Source organism: Xenopus laevis, chromosome 1S (assembly GCF_017654675.1).
Source record: "Xenopus laevis strain J_2021 chromosome 1S, Xenopus_laevis_v10.1, whole genome shotgun sequence".
Classification (NCBI taxonomy): Eukaryota; Metazoa; Chordata; class Amphibia; order Anura; family Pipidae; genus Xenopus; species Xenopus laevis.
This window is the reverse complement of record NC_054372.1, coordinates 88048867-88065036: the sequence shown is the minus strand read 5'-3', so window position 1 is coordinate 88065036 and position 16170 is coordinate 88048867. Positions and strand designations below refer to the sequence as shown.

The window sequence follows — 16170 nt, the reverse complement described above, 5'->3', positions numbered from 1 at the left end:
CATAATACAACCCGCCTGTACCTGTGCAAGCAAGCTCAGCAGCCAATCATACAGCCCTCCTGCAGCCATCATATTGCCCCCAATCTTTACCTGTGTCAGCAGCAGCCAAAAATAAATCTGATCACATCATTTTGCCCCCAAGTATTTATGTACCTGTGCCAGCGCCCAGCCCAGCAGCAACAGCAAACATTTTTGACAAAGAGAGTTCAGGGCGGGAGGATGTGGATTAGAGTGCGCTGGGCACTGAAGATTTATTTTGCAGGGGGGCAAGGCGCACTCTAGATAAGCCACTGACTTAAGCATTAACATAGACATGTTCTTCTGTATGCCTTCTGTATGACAGCATAAATACCAGGCAGAGGTATTTGCAAAAATGTAGTTTTATCCAAACGATCTCCACCTGTGTAGCTCACCTTCCTACTCAGGCCACACCAGCCAGGCCAAATTTGTACTCATGCAACAGTTGTAGGATAGGAAGGAGCATCACAATCCGCAGACTTGGCTGCAAAATTCCTTTATTATCACTAAAGGAATTTTGCAGCCAAGTCTGCGGATTGTGATGCTCCTTCCTATCCTACAACTGTTGCAGGCAGAGGTATTGTACCTGTTATCCAGAATGCTCGGGACCTGGGTCTTCCCGGATAATGGATCTTTCCGTAATTGGGATCTTCATATCTTAAGTCTATTAGAAGATCATGTGAACATTAAATAAACCCAATAGGCTGGATTAATTATATCTTAGTTTCGATCAAGTACAAGGTCTTGTTTTATTATTACAGGGAAAAAGGTAAAAACATTGGAATTTTGGATTATTTGGATAAAATGGAGTCTATGGGACATGGCCTTTCCGTAATTCGGAGCTTTCCGGATAACAGGATTCCTGATAATGGATCCAGTGGCGGGCCAAGCCTGCCGGGCCTCCTAGGCAACCCGGCTGGTTATTTCTCCCCCTTGTCAAGCACATGCAATTATTATTGTACAGTGATTCCATAACAACAGTGCATGCAGTGTCATTTTTGGACATGCTGTACATTGTTACAGACTATATCAATCCGTACTACAGATGTGATTATTATGTTATCTATATGGTATTGCAATTCAGATTTTCAGTTCTCAGACGACGAGGAAAAATCCGAAGCTTGTTGTTTATTGTATGTATGTATCTTATTATTTATATAGTGTCACTGTATGCATCACTGTACAGTAGAATAAATGAATAGGACAAACAGTAATAAATACAAAGTACAGTTGCCATTAAAGATGAAGAGCTAAGTTTTAAGGAAATAGAGGACGGAGAGACCCCTGCCCTGAAGAGCTTACAATCTAAGTGACTGTGCTTCTTTAAACTTAAATACCAATGTCTCAGTGCAATCTGGAATTACTTGTGTGTAGTATGCTCATGCCTGTATTACAAAATCATACCATGGAACAAAATGTAGCTATGCCTGTAGAAGACCAATTAGGATAATGATAATAACGGACAAATCAATCTATCAGTGCAGAAGCAGATCAGAAATCAGAATCCAGCTTGGAAGAAGAAATTATTTATACTATGGGTTTTTTTCCCCCAGTACTGCATTCAGATACGACTAACCCACGGCTCCACTACGATTGCAACTCTCAATAATTCAGCCTCAGTGGGAGATGAGATTTCTGGGTAAGACTGGGCATAATCGAGTTCAATTTTGTAGCATTACGGAATAAAAACCTCAAAGTTTGTTCTAAACCGAATCACGCAGCTTTTCTGCCCAATGAAAATAGGAGACTGCGCCAAAACAAACATGATACTCCAAATTACTAAAACATAAAACAACTTTTCACTCACCTTCCCTGTTCTCAGAATAAGCACTACTTGCTCAGTCACAAGCCTGGCAGGGGACTCACAGCAGGAGCAATCGCATCAACGGGACTCACGAATGGAATCCTTCCTACTAGGAGGAGCTTGGCAGTATCACGATGCCTACGTCTGTGGCCACGCCCCTAATAGAACGGCGCTCCTGCCTCCTATTTTTGTGCTTGAGAAGCATTCGCTCGCACAGGGATAGGGAGCGATAAAATGGACGCTGTATATTGTGGGCTTGGGGTGGCATATAGGCAACATACCAATAACATTCAGCTGTATCGATATTCGTCCCGTTGTCCCAGATTGTTTCATTTTGCCTGTCTACTCTTTGGTTTTTCCTTGGCGCTGGCAGCCCTCTGCATGTTGGGAACAAAAATTCAAATTTCTGTACCCCTCCGCCATGGAACGCTTTATTTTTTTTACAGAGGTTTAAACCAGATTAAAGATTATAATTTATATTTGTATGTATTCATTTTACTGATGCCTCTGTACTTAATAGAATGCTTATTACCCATTCTTGCAGTGATCTTACTGGCTTGTCAAGGGTTAATAGAGTGTTTTTCCTTTCCCGATCTCTACCTTTTATGTCCCTGTCCCCTTGTATCACCGCATAGGGTTGTCACCTGTCAGATTTTCATCTAGACAGCCAGGACTGTATTTATAAATAGCCCCCCCCCAGGACCTGTGCCCAGGGTGGCACAGTTTTGGGGGTGGCCCTTGAGTGTGCCTATTTTTTTTTTAAAACCCTCCACCATGGATTTCCATAGGAAATCTGGTGACAGAGCTGAGGGGTAGGGGATCCGAGGAACACGGCGGAAGTGACGTCACGCGCTCGATGTGATGATGTCACCTGCTGAACGTGTCTCGTGACACCAGCGCATACGGCGCGTGACGGCGTACACAACGTAGGGGCGGCATCGAACCTAAATACAGCCCTGCAGACAGCTCGGTTTTTTTAAGGGCTGCCTGGGTCAAAACTGCCTGCCCGGTTTTGCTAATTTGGAAAATCATGTCGCGCCTATGACTGACCGATCACCAGTTCATAGCCCAGCCCCTGACATCACTACCACCCCCCCCGCAGCATCAACCCTGCCCCCATTGCGCCACAGCCCCTCCCCATCCAGATTTAACTGGGCCAAAAGGTGGCAACCCTAGCCCTACCCCCTTTGACATCATCAGGCCCTTGTGATGCCATTTGTGCGAAAGGTGGCATCCCTATGCGTAAAATTAAATTTGCAAAAAAATTGTTTAAAAAGCTGTTTCAATTATATGGCGAATTTGTAGGGTGTGTTTTTTTTTTATGCCATGTGAACATCAGATTTAATGCTGTTATTTTATTTATTTGTAAGTTCCGGCGGAAGTTGCTCAAAGAAAAAGTGTTTTTTTACACAGACATATTTAGCAATGTGTGGCGAATAATTCCGACTTGTTTTTACACCACATAATGATAAATCTGACCTATGTTTGCATTTTTTGGCTGTTGTACCCTGCACAAGGATCAGAGGGCCCTAATGCAAGAGCTTACAATTGAAAAGGTTGAGGTTTTAAAATAATATCTCTTTTGACCTCTTCATCTTATGTACAGTACAGTTTTTTACAGTACTGCTGAATATGTTCATGTTAACTATAATAAGGTCTGTAGCGAAGGAACATTTGCAGCCTACACATCACTATCTCCCAACCCTGTGGACACCATTGTAGAGGTTAACTGTGGATGGCTTTTCACAGGAAAGTTTATACAGGAAACTGTATGCAGGTATTGGATCTGCTATCCAGAATGCTTGGGATCTGGGATTTCCGGATAACAAATATTTCCATATTTTGGATCACAGTACCTTGTCTGCAACAAATCATTTCAACATTAAATAAACACATTATAAATGTTGCCACCAATATGAATTCATGCAGCTAAGTTACCCTCAAGTAAAAGGTACTACTGTATTATTTTAGACAAAAAGTAAAACCTTTTTTTAAAAAATAGAATTACTTCGTTAAATCCACTCTGTGGGAGATAGCCTTCCTATAATTTGGAGCTTTCTGTAGATATATATATACAGGTATATATAAAGAAAAAGCCAGCACTCACATTTAGAAGATATATAAATCAGCCTGGATGTAGTCCTAAGTAATTATGTGTAGTGAAGGATCAACCTACCATACTCACAGGACTTAAAAGAAGTGAAGATTAATCAAGATGTGGAACTGACAATTGATTTATAATCTCAATAAGGATCCCACATTGTCATTCAAAAAACAGACAAGGATATTGCTGTCATCAGGGGTTTTGTGGTGATGGTGAACCGTCCAGACCACCAACAGAATTCTTACTATCATTTGTAAGACATTGTGTGACACTTAACTATTTTATTTGATTTGATTAATATTACATTATCTATAGATCAGTGGGACTAGTATGTGGTCTAATGTGGCCCCATCTTTATGTCATATGATGAGCAGACATACATATTAGGTATCTTTAAACTGTTCCACTTTATTGACAATCTATTATTGCTATGAACTGGTTCGTTGGAATAATTCTGGTCAATGTTTCTGGAACTAAACAATCACCCTACCACAATGCGCTTTACAACCCATATTGGCAATCTGACAATCTCCTTTTTTATTATTAACGGTATCCGGTTTGATACCCTTCATGTCTACATCTAGAAATGGTACTGATCAAAATAACCTTTTACATCATAGTTTGTGCCATACACCTTATCTATTGCAAAGTATTCCATAGTCATGGTTATTGCAGGTAAAGTTTTGTACCGTGTTAGCCAGTAAATTTTTTTTCCAGGGCAACCCTTTTAAACTAAAAAATAACAAAGTGTTATAAAGGTGATACCTTATTTGCTAATCATAAAAAGCTTTCAGGACATTTTAATTCCCTTTTCAAGCTGATTACAATGAAGCTGTGGTGTTCTCTGAATATAAATTAGGGCTGAATTAAAGGGGTGGTTCACCTTTAAGATAACTTTTAGGATGTTATAGCATGGCCAATTCTAAACAATTTTTTTACTTGGTCTTTATTATTTATTTCTTACTTATTTGCCTTTGTCTTCTGACTCCTTCCAGCTTTTAAATGGGGGGTCACTGACACCATCTAAAAAACAAATGTTCTGTAAGGCTACAAATCTATTGTTATTGCTATTTTTTATTATTCATCTTTATATTCAGGTCATCTTATATTTATATTTCAGTCTCTTATTCAAATCAATGCATGGTCGATAGGGTAATTTGGACCCTAGCAACTATATTGCAAAAATTGCAAACTAGAGTGCTGCTGAATAAAAAGCTAAATAACACAAATACCACAACTAATAAAAAAAATTAAAAATAATTGCAAATTGTCTCAGAATATCACTCTCTACATCATTATAAAAGTTAACTCAAATGTGAACCACCCCTTTAATAGAGTGTGGAATAAAAGGAATTAGTCATAAATCCAAGACCCAGGTGTAGTACCTTTTCCAGAGAATTGAACGTTTCCATTAATTTGTACTGCCACACTTTTTTTTCATTACTTTTTTTAAAATTGCCCTTAAGAACCAAAATTCTTAAATCCTTTATGGAGTGATGAGGGCCACTGAAATGATTTCCTATGGGTGTGCCCACTTTTTATTGGTTACAATAACAAATAAAATAACAAATACAAAAATTATTGTAGAAGTTATACATATATTGGCTTACAATAAAAATTTATTGAAAGCTTTCGGAGCACCAAGGCCCCTTCCTCTGGCAATATACAAATGAAAGCTGGAAAGGAATAGCAAATATACTGTTAGATTGGTGAGAGGTATTCATGGGCAATAAATGAGGAAGTTACAGATAGATAGAGATCAATTGTACAGATAAAATTAATTAGGGTGGGTTGTAAATAGTCCAGGTGTCTGGATTCAGTCAGGTCACATAGTGTGACATGAAACCTGACCCTAAATTAAGGCCCTGTCTTAATGTGTTACATAACTCCATACATTTGAAATCATAGATCTTCCTTTACAGATCAGTTTTAAAGTTTCCTTTTAGAATAAAGACCTTCATGTCTTGAAGACTGTGATTTTGATTGCAGAAGTGTTGCCCCACTGGTGTGTCACATGATTTGGTGTTGATCCTATGTCTTTAATGGTTAATCCATGTACGTCATTTTTGTCCTGTTTTGCCAATGTATATGCCTCCTGTAGAGCACCTTGTACATATAATCATGTATACCCATTAGAAGTGTCAGGCTGGCAAGGTGTGCCTTATCACAACCTCGCTTTCCCAAAAGTTAATTCTGATAAGGAGGGGATAGACTAAGTAGTATATGCTGAGGCAAATTCAGATGCTGTTGGGCCATTTAAAATTTGCCACTAGAGTTAACCTTATTTGTAGGATTTTATGCTGCAGTCTCTCATTAGTGACTAAAGGTATGTCAGCTCCTCACCATTCTATTTGTCAAAGGACAGCCGTTTGGACTGGCAACAATTCCTGGTGCAATGGCTGAACTTGCTGGCAGGAAAGAATTTCTCTAATGTAGATATGAACCTCGTCTCTGATGCATTGGGTAGAGACCTGCAGTGGGTAGCGGGTACAAAGTTTCCAGTTCACCAGCCAGGCAGGCAGTCCACAGGTACCTGTTGGGTATCCATTCAGCTGTGGGTCTATCCCTCCCTCCCACCCTCGCTGATTTAGCTATTTTTTTTCCTTTACTTGCTTGATGTGCCTCCAGAGTGACCAAAGTGATGGTGAGTAAACCCTTGTGACTGTGAGTGTAGGTCAGGTCAGCGGGTCTGGCAAACCAGACCGTTGCAGGACTTTAACTTTGGATAGTGTTGGAATAGGATCATTTTTATACGCATTGGTGCACTGAAAAGTGGCTACAGGAATGGTCTGAATCAGATTTGATAGTTAAAGGGGAATTATCACGAAATTAAAAATCATCAAAATGAATCATTACATCAAGTTATTCAATTCTCTAAATATAGTATTATAGTTTACAAGATTTTCAACTATTATACTGGTCCTAACAACAGCTACTGCTATCCTATCTGGCCTCTGGCAGGTTCTGCGTCGGAATCAAATACATTTGATTGACAGGTCTGCCATCACGCTTATTGGTTATTACTGCTGTCATTCAGTCAGCCAGTTTCCAATCCTACGCCACCAGAAAGGCAATGTGCAGGCTTCCTTCTCGTTTCCCTGAGACACAAACTCCTGCTTGGTATCTTCAATCTCCCCTCCAGAAAAGCATGTGGAAAGTTACTTCAAAGGTTAAACCGAATCTCTGCTCTTTCCTTATCAACCCCTGCCCCCCAAGCACATCAGCATGGTAAAGTCAGGGGTCAAGATACTGATTATGCTTTTCTATGGGGAGAGGGAGGGGGGGTGAGAGCAGTTATGTCTGCATTGGTCAGGGACAGAAAACAGAGCTTCTGCAGTTACTTCACTAAGATGCTGCTGGCTTTTCTTTTTGCCTCTGGGGTAGGGGCAAGGAAGGAAAGAGCAGGAGATTTCTCTCTCTGTGTGTATGTGCTGACATGATCAATTCACTCTTTAAAGCCACTGAGCTACCAGTCTGTAAAGAGGAGTTAGATGAAGGAAACTCCATATAGTGTGTTACTAGTGATAACTGTGGACAACTAAAATATATAAACTCAATAATACTATTATTATTTAAGCATACGTGTGTATAAAAAGCTATTTATTGTTATAGTTGTATCCTAGTTTAAACAACACAGTGCAAGCACTTCTACAACAGACAGTGTTCACAGCCAGGGCCGCTCCTGCCATGAGGCAAGGTGAGAACCTTGCTTCAGGTGGCAGCGAGCGGCCAGTTACAAGGGGCAGCAAAAAGCCACATCTTGTACCTTTAAGAGCCAAAATTTCCGGATTTTAAACTCGGCTCCGCTAGTGTAAAGAGCGCAATTGCACTCAATGCACTAGCGATGCTGCCCCCTTTTGACCCGCTCCGACACTGGTTCTTAAGCACGGAGCAGGAGAGGAAGGCCGGCATCTGGGCTGCTGCCTCGGGGTCGGCGCTGTTCACAGCACTAAGTGATAATATAATATGAATGAATACATTCAGTTGTAGAAGCACTTGGATCTTTATGTTTAAATGAGCATACATCTATAACTCAGCACCAAAAATAGCTTTTTGTGATTTTATCAAGTATGATTTAATAATAATAGAGTATATAATATTTTTTTCTATAAAGTATACACACTGCATTATATAGTGTTTTTTCCCCTTATTATACACACTGCATTATATTGTGTTTTTTTCCCCCTATCTCCTTGCTCATATAAATTTTTGCATATTAATCTTGTTGAAGTCAGTGGTGTAACTACAGCTAACCAGGCCCCCCCTGCAAAAATAATCTTCAGGGGGGCTCTCATCCCCTCCAGCCCCCATTGGAAAGCATCGGCTCCACCACCGCTGCTCGATTACTTGCGTCAGTCAGCTATCTTGGTGGCGGCAAACAGTGTGCAGGGGGATTTCACTTCAGTAGTCCCTGAGGTCCAGGGATGCATAGGCAGCAGCAAACGTACTTGTATACTGCTGCCTGTAGTTCCTGTGGTCTCTACCACTGCCTTCTCCAGATATTGGGGTATATTTATCAAAGAGTGAAGTTAATAGTGAAGTTCCGCCACTAGAGTGAAATTCCGCCACTCTCCATTCATTTTAATGGGATTTTTATAGGCGTATTTATCAAAGGGTGAACTTTCACTTTCACCCATTGATAAATACACCTTTCAAAATCCCATAGAAATGAATTGAGAGCTGTGGAATTTCACTCTAGTGGCGGAACTTCACTCTTTGATAAATTTACCCCATTGAGTGCTGATGGCACCTGCTGCTTCAGCCCTCCTGTCTTGTTTTACAAGTAACTGATGCATACACACTCACAAACACACACATTTTTAACACTAAAAAGTCATACTGAAAACATTTTTTTCTGCGTTCCCCCGCATATTTTTAATGCGTTCCACTACAGATGAGCGGACGACAAAACGCAATTAAGTGCAGAGAAAAATGCTTGTCGGTATGAGCCCAAACTAATGGTGGGTGAATCTGACATGTTTCCTTTGACCAAAAATTTGCTGTAATGCATTGGTCAATGGGCAACAAATTTTTTTTGACGCGTCACAAATTTTTTAACCTATTGGAGTCTATGGCCATAATTTTTCGCAGCAAAACTTGCCAAAAAATTTGCAAAACTTAGTTTTTTGTGTGCTACACTTTCATCTGGCTACCTCTGCACACCACACACTTTGGTAAATCTATGCATATTGGGCATTCATAATTATGATGTGGGGAATATGTTGGGGTAACAAGCAAGCTTTGAGACAATTTTCAGAAATTAGCATAGCTTTGCAGTTTGGTGCTTTTCCATACAAAGACATATACTGTATATCCATTTTGGATTAGGCATAATGTGTACTTTCTAAAAGTAGTAGAAATATATGACATGAACTATGTATTTATAATGTACATTCTGTGGTCTCTACATTCCAGATACAGGTGATCCTGTACACATTGGGCATCAAACTGTTCATAAGACCCCTGGCATTTATTTTTAGGATGGTTTATGGTGGTACATAATGTTTGTGGAAGATATGATGTTGTAAATTGCAAGCATTACACGGTTCATATGGTTTTATGGGCCTTTTACCATAATGCAGGTAATACACAATATTGACTACATGTGAACATACCTAGGGGCACACTGGCATTCAGTAGAATCCTGACACTTATATTTAGGCTGTTTTATCTTGGTTCCTAATGACATCTGGGAGATAAGATGTTAGAAAGTGCAAGCTCTGAGGCAATTTTCAGATCAAAACCACTAATTTTAGGAAGGCTTTGCAAATTGGTAATTTGAGTTAAAAAGACATGGTTGCCCATTTTGGTTTCATCTGAATGCCCACTTTCCATAAATATATGGTTTTCTTGGATTCCCCTGTGGTGAAACACATGAAAAACCTTTGTCAAATAGCCTTAGTTTGAATGAGGTTTCAGTGCTTACAGCTGTTGGCAGGATGCTTTGCATTCAGGGAGGGTGGGACATTGCATGTGGGTTTGTGACATCACAGCAAGGTGTAGCCACTCCCATTCAGCAAGTACTTGATCCTAAAAAAATGTAATAGTGTTTCTTTAATTTAAAAAGTAAGCATTTTTGTTAAACAAATGTACTTGAGAATATTATTATTTTTACCATATCTGTCCATTTATACAATTTGATTTTCATGATAGTTACCCTTTAATATGACAGTCCTTGAGCTCTTCCCATTATTGGTCTTGGTGCTAATTTGAGGTGCAGGATAAATATCAAGCCCGATATTAATGGTCCTTAGAGAGCTCATTCTCATCTGCAAATGCCTCAGCATATGTTGTAGAGCAGTACTGTCCAACTTCTGTGGTACCAAGGGTCGGAATTTTGCTGGCCTGAGACATAGAGGGACAATAATGGAAGCTAATGCAGGGTTTACAGATGTAAATAAAACAGTTGTGCACAGTACATTGGATTACAGGTGTGAACAATGCAGTGCTTTTATGGTCTGAATCTGAGCAGCGAACAATGCAGGGACCTGTTAATCTCAGTACTTTAATGTCAGATACTTTAGGCTTAGACAAAGGCAATCAGTAACAGCAGCTAGACTTTAATGGAGTGCCTATGGCACACACTCTTTCAGAATTAAAGCAGCAACTAGCAAATAGATTGGGCTTTCATTTGATGAAAAATGAGATATTTTAAAGAGATATGGACACCAGAAATTAAAGTCTTTTTTACATCTATCATAATATTGCCTTTGAAAGCAACTTATATAACTTTGCCATAAAGTATTTGCACAATGCTTTTACATTACCTGTCTGATCCCCCATGTTCCTGTATGAAGGGGCTGCCATATTTGTTGTAGCATTAGAAACTATAACTGACAGGCTGAGATGGGACAGTCAGGTTGGTAAAACAGTCAGCTTTAGGAACTTCAACTAACAATTACATTCAAAACAAACCTCTCAATAAAAATTGATCAACATGACATACTGTATAGGTAACTTTTAGGGGCAGATTCACTAACTTCGAGTGAAGGATTCAAATGAAAAAAATTAGAATTTCGAAGTATTTTTTGGGTACTTCGACCATCGAATTGGTTAAATTCGTTCGAATTCGAACGAAATCGAACGAATCGAAGTAAAAATCGTTCGACTATTCGACCATTCGATAGTCGAAGTACTTTCCCTTTAAAAAAAACTTCGACCCCCTACTTCGGCAGATAAAACCTACCGAAGTCAATGTTAGCCTATGGGGAAGGTCCCCATAGGTTTGCTAACCTTTTTTTGATCGAAGGATTTTCCTTAGATCGTTGGATTAAAATCGTTCGAATCGTTCGATTCGAAGGATTTAATCGTTCGATCGATCGCAGGATTAGCGCTAAATCCTTCGACTTCGATATTCGAAGTCGAAGGATTTCAATTCGAGGGTCGAATTTCGAAGTATTTTTAACTTCGAAATTCGACCCTTAGTGTACATTCATATTTTAAAATTAGTTTTAAGTGTCAGTATCACTTTAAATGTATTGGCAGATAAAATCAGCACAATTAAATCCTATGTTCTCCCCCACTTAATGTAAATGCTTTCTTCACATTTTCCATCAGTCCCTCCAGTCACGGCACAGATATTGGGTCACTCCTTCCTTTTCTGGGCAGTGAAGAGAACTGCGGTACCCCCCATGGAAAGCAATTAGGAACACCCCAAGAAGTAATAAATATACACCGGAGGGATATCCATGACATAAATTGGTCCCAGGTGCTTTCTGAGGTGTGCAGCTGCATGGGGGTGGGGCCCAAGAACCTTCTAATACACACAGAGGTGGGGTGAAGGAACAGACAAAGAAATTATATTTGATATGCAACATTAAGCAAAATATTGCCAAGTGACGTGTTAAATGGTTTGATCAGAGATGGTCAGAGATGATAACCTGTAAGGTGTGGAGGGGGGGGGCGTAAATTTGAATGCATTAGAGAGATTCAGGAGAAAGCTTAATGTGTCTTCAACATTTATGCACCACATTGGGGGTATTGCTAAAAGACATAAGGAGCTGGAAGCAGACACTTCTGTAATTTTATGTAAAGATTGAGTGCATCTTAATCCCATAGCCATATTGAATATTGGGTTAGAGGGGAAGAATGGGCTAGACCAGGCTCTGGCAGTGCTGGGGCATTAATCCGGCTAGGTCACTTCCTGGATTTCCAATAGAGGGTTTTATGTTTATAGCAGATGATTGTGGGGGTTCGTCTATTAGGACAGCTTCCCTTGCAAAGTTTTAGCCCCCCAATTACAGTATGGGATCTGTTATCCGGAAACCCAGAAAGCTCGGAATTACAGAAAGGCCATCTCCAACAGAGTCCATTTTATCCAAATACTCCACATTTTTTAAAATGATTTCCTTTTTCTGTGTAAAAATAAAACAGTACATTGTATTTGATTCAAACAAAGATTTACTTAATCCTTATTGGAGGCAAAACAGTCCTATTGGATTTATTTAATGTTTATATGATTTTCTAGTAGTCATAAGGTATGAAGATCTGAATTATGGAATTATTTGGAAAACCCCATTCTGGGCAACGGGTACTATACTTGTACTTAAATTTAAGCTACCCATATATACTTAGGTAACCTCTCCAGAACAGCAAGCTCTAGGTCTATAATAAAGCATTCTACAGCTAATCTCACATACTAGGAAAATGGTATGCTGAGTAGGAATAATGAATAGAACCCTTCTAGAGGAGACAAGAGGGCTGGGCAAATTCAAAAACGGCTCATTTATCAACAATGGGCAAATTTGCACCTGGGCAGCAACCTATAGCATCCAATCAGTAATTAACTTTAATCAGCCAGCTGCAGGTTTAACAGTGCAAGCAATCGTCCAATTGGTTGCCATATGTTACTGCCAGGTGCAAATTTGCCCAGTGTTAAATTAAATATAAATTTAATGAATTAATAATAAGAGCAAGAACAGGGAGTTCAACCTCACACCCAAAAGCGTACACAAAAAGAGACATGCATAAAATCTGTAACTGGAGAATATAGGTAGGTTCTGCTAGGTGGCACCTTTAAGAGCTGTAACAGGTGCTTACCATGGTGCAACAGTTGTTCAGAACTTCTGTGTGCTTTCCTGTTTTCTTTCTATAGTACCCAACATATACCATAGCACAGTAATTGTTATGAGGGCAGGTAATCAGTTGATTTCCTTATTCTCTTTTCATAATCCAGCCTGAAAGATTTTAGTTGATTGATCCGCATAGTACTAGCATGGCTGGCTGTAGCTTGGTAAGTGACTTCTGTAGGTATTTTGTTGCCTAAGGGACATTAATGGAATGATTGCAAAAGACACAACATATTTCAACCCCATATTAAAAGGTTAGTAGTGCAGAACAATGAACAATAGATACATGGATAGACAAACACTTTCTGTGGGGGACAAACTGTCATAAGCACAGATGCTCTAAGTACATAAGTGTTCTGGTGGTAATTGCTCCATCGCTTACCTTTTTTCCAACATTCCACCAATAATTGCTGATTGGACTCAATCAGGTGTTTGCACAGTGATGTTTTAGATCTGGACACTCATTGTGCAATCGGGATCAGATAAAGAATTTTGCTCCTTCAAGTATCCTTTTAAAACAGCAAGCCTATAGAGGGCATCTTCAACCAAAAATATTTTTTTAATAAATAAATTACATTCTAAGAAACTTTCTATATATACTATATACATAACATAAATAACAAGTTTTTTGTAAATGTAATAACTACTGAAAACAGTAGAGGTCCTTTACAAAACACCTGTGCGTAAGTGCAAGATCTCTAAGGGGTTCTTATCAACTAATCACTAGCACCCAGGGGTGATGCTGGATCACAAATCATCAAAAAGCAGCATCAGGAGGTGTATCCCACTATTGCTTCAATGCCTGTCTTAGAGTAGGCGGTAAGGTCTGGGCCCTGATGTGGGTTGCACCTACTATGTGCTTCTCCATGTCCGCATCTCTTGAATTGAGCTCTGCCTAAAGAAGGCAGTGCTTGATTCAAGGAATAGTACACAGGACTACAGATATTTGCACAATGCCTCATGACCATGTCGAAACGTATTTATCTATGTAACATTTGCAAGCTTGGTGCATGTATCTATCACATTTATACTGAGACCACTCCCAAAGGTCCCATATTAAAACAATATTTGGTTTTCACTGCTTTCTTTAAATATTTTACCTCTTCCAACATAAATAAAATCCCATATACAAAATTAATAATGAATTCATTAAACAAAATTACCTTGATTAAATAATACTCAGACACTTATGACACACAGAAGCAAATTTATTTCTAAGACAGAACAAATATAGTGGCAAACACCAATATGCAAGTTTACTCAAGACTTTGTTTCAAATTGATACAAAATATACTGACTGTTTTAATATTATTTTGTGTTTGCTTTTATTGAAATTATTTTACAGCAGCTCATGTCTTGTGTTTGTTGATATTTGCACAGCAAGTTTCTATTTCCGGTTTAATCCATCAGGCCAAGAAAGCAAAGGAAAGGAGTTACCTAAAGCTTGACTCAATCCAGATGGAATGAACAAGCCTTCTTTGTAATGAGGAAAATTGCACTGAAACAACTGCTTGCTATTTTACACCAGTCAGCACCAGTTTGTAACTTCTATCTGCAGGGCTGCTCACATACCAATATGAGAACTCAAAAATATGTAAGCTGCAACTATAATTGTAAAAAATATGATGTAACAGCACACTGTTGTTAAGGCTGGCCAATAAATATCAAATCAATGAAACTGTATATATTTGCCTTGTCATGGGCACATCACAGAAACTCAACCTTGTGTTTGCAGCAGTATTTATTCCAAATGAATGAATTAATTAATTAATTCAGAGTCACACAACAGTCAGGTTTCATATTGAAAAACTAGGATCTGGGCAAACTATAATAAGACTAAAATGTCCCCTTTTTTTCTGAGAATGTTGGGAGATATGAACACAACTGCATTCTTTGAAATAATTAGCTACCTTCACCCGTAATATATTTCCTTATGTCAATTTTAAAATGCAGGGAATATCAGACCTTTCTCTGAATACTAAAGCAAGAAGTGCAGGAAACACTATGGGGGAAATGTAATAACATTTCTGAAGAGAACAAATTGGTGAATAAAAATTCCCATAGTACAATGTAATATTCTTCATTAGACTTTTATTTCATTGTGAATCTTAATTGCGCATTGCAAACCATTAACACCTGCTTGAAGGTGGTGTAATTTTTTAAAACAAACGTTATAACCTATAACTACAAAATTTGCAATCAATATCATTTTAGTTTGCAAAGATGAAATTGTTCACTTTGATAACATTTATTCGCATTGCAAATTATTTTAGCCACCAATATTATATTAACCATTATGACGTTTAAGCGTTTCTTTTTACTGAACTACTGCACTCAATATTCTACATACTGTGGCACAGTGTCTGGGAAAGCACTAGAGGGAAGGTACCTTACAGGATGTTTTGTTCTATGAGACACAGCAAATGGGAAGAAAAAAAAAAAAAAAATATATATATATATATATATATATAAATCTATATATATATATATATATATATATATATATATATATATATATATATATATATATATATATATATATATATATATATATATAATAACTGCCCTAAGTTGGACTAGGACTTTTTTGCAGGAAGCAAGACCTGTGTGGTCAGTCTGCCAGGGAACCAGGCTGCTCTGGTTAATGGACAAAAACTGTGAGCTGCTGTTACTTTTATGATGTACTAATACCATTTCTCTCTTGAATACCTCTGTCGTGAATAAAACAGACAGAGTTTTATTTAAAGTTGCCCTGGATGTCACTGTCTTTTACTTTAAGAAGTTGTTGCCGAAGCTATCATTCAAGTGCATTACCATAATACATGCATTATAATATTTACATTAATGTAAATGTCTTCCTTTATTCAATCACCTTATTCAGCTGTAGCCTTGAATACAGTTTGTACAATACTGAATTTAGAGGCTAAGTAGATTATTATGAGTGTGCAGCAATGTATAATGAGGAATGAGAATCATCCTCTCAGCTGTGTTCACAATCCATTTATTTCCCATAACCATACACTAATGTAAGTCATTCCCAATAGATAAATGGTAAAATGTTAGTGCATAGTATTAATACAAAACTATTTCTCTAACAAAATATGGATGCTTCCTGTCTATGCCCTGCAGTTTGTGCCCTTCATAGGCCTTTGCACTAATAAACCACTCTAGCAAGT

The 16170-nt window shown here is 38.5% G+C and overlaps 1 protein-coding gene across 2 annotated transcripts in view; it reads right to left on the bottom strand.

Annotated features, from left to right (window-relative positions):
* LOC108706828 overlaps positions 1-2170 on the bottom strand; it is a 35277-nt gene extending 33107 nt beyond the window's left edge. For both annotated transcript variants that reach the window (XM_018243575.2, XM_018243576.2), the window contains exon 1: positions 1826-2170. The gene's annotated coding sequence lies outside the window, so the exon portion shown is untranslated. The remainder of the gene's footprint in view (positions 1-1825) is intronic.
* Between the last annotated feature and the right edge of the window lie 14000 nt (positions 2171-16170).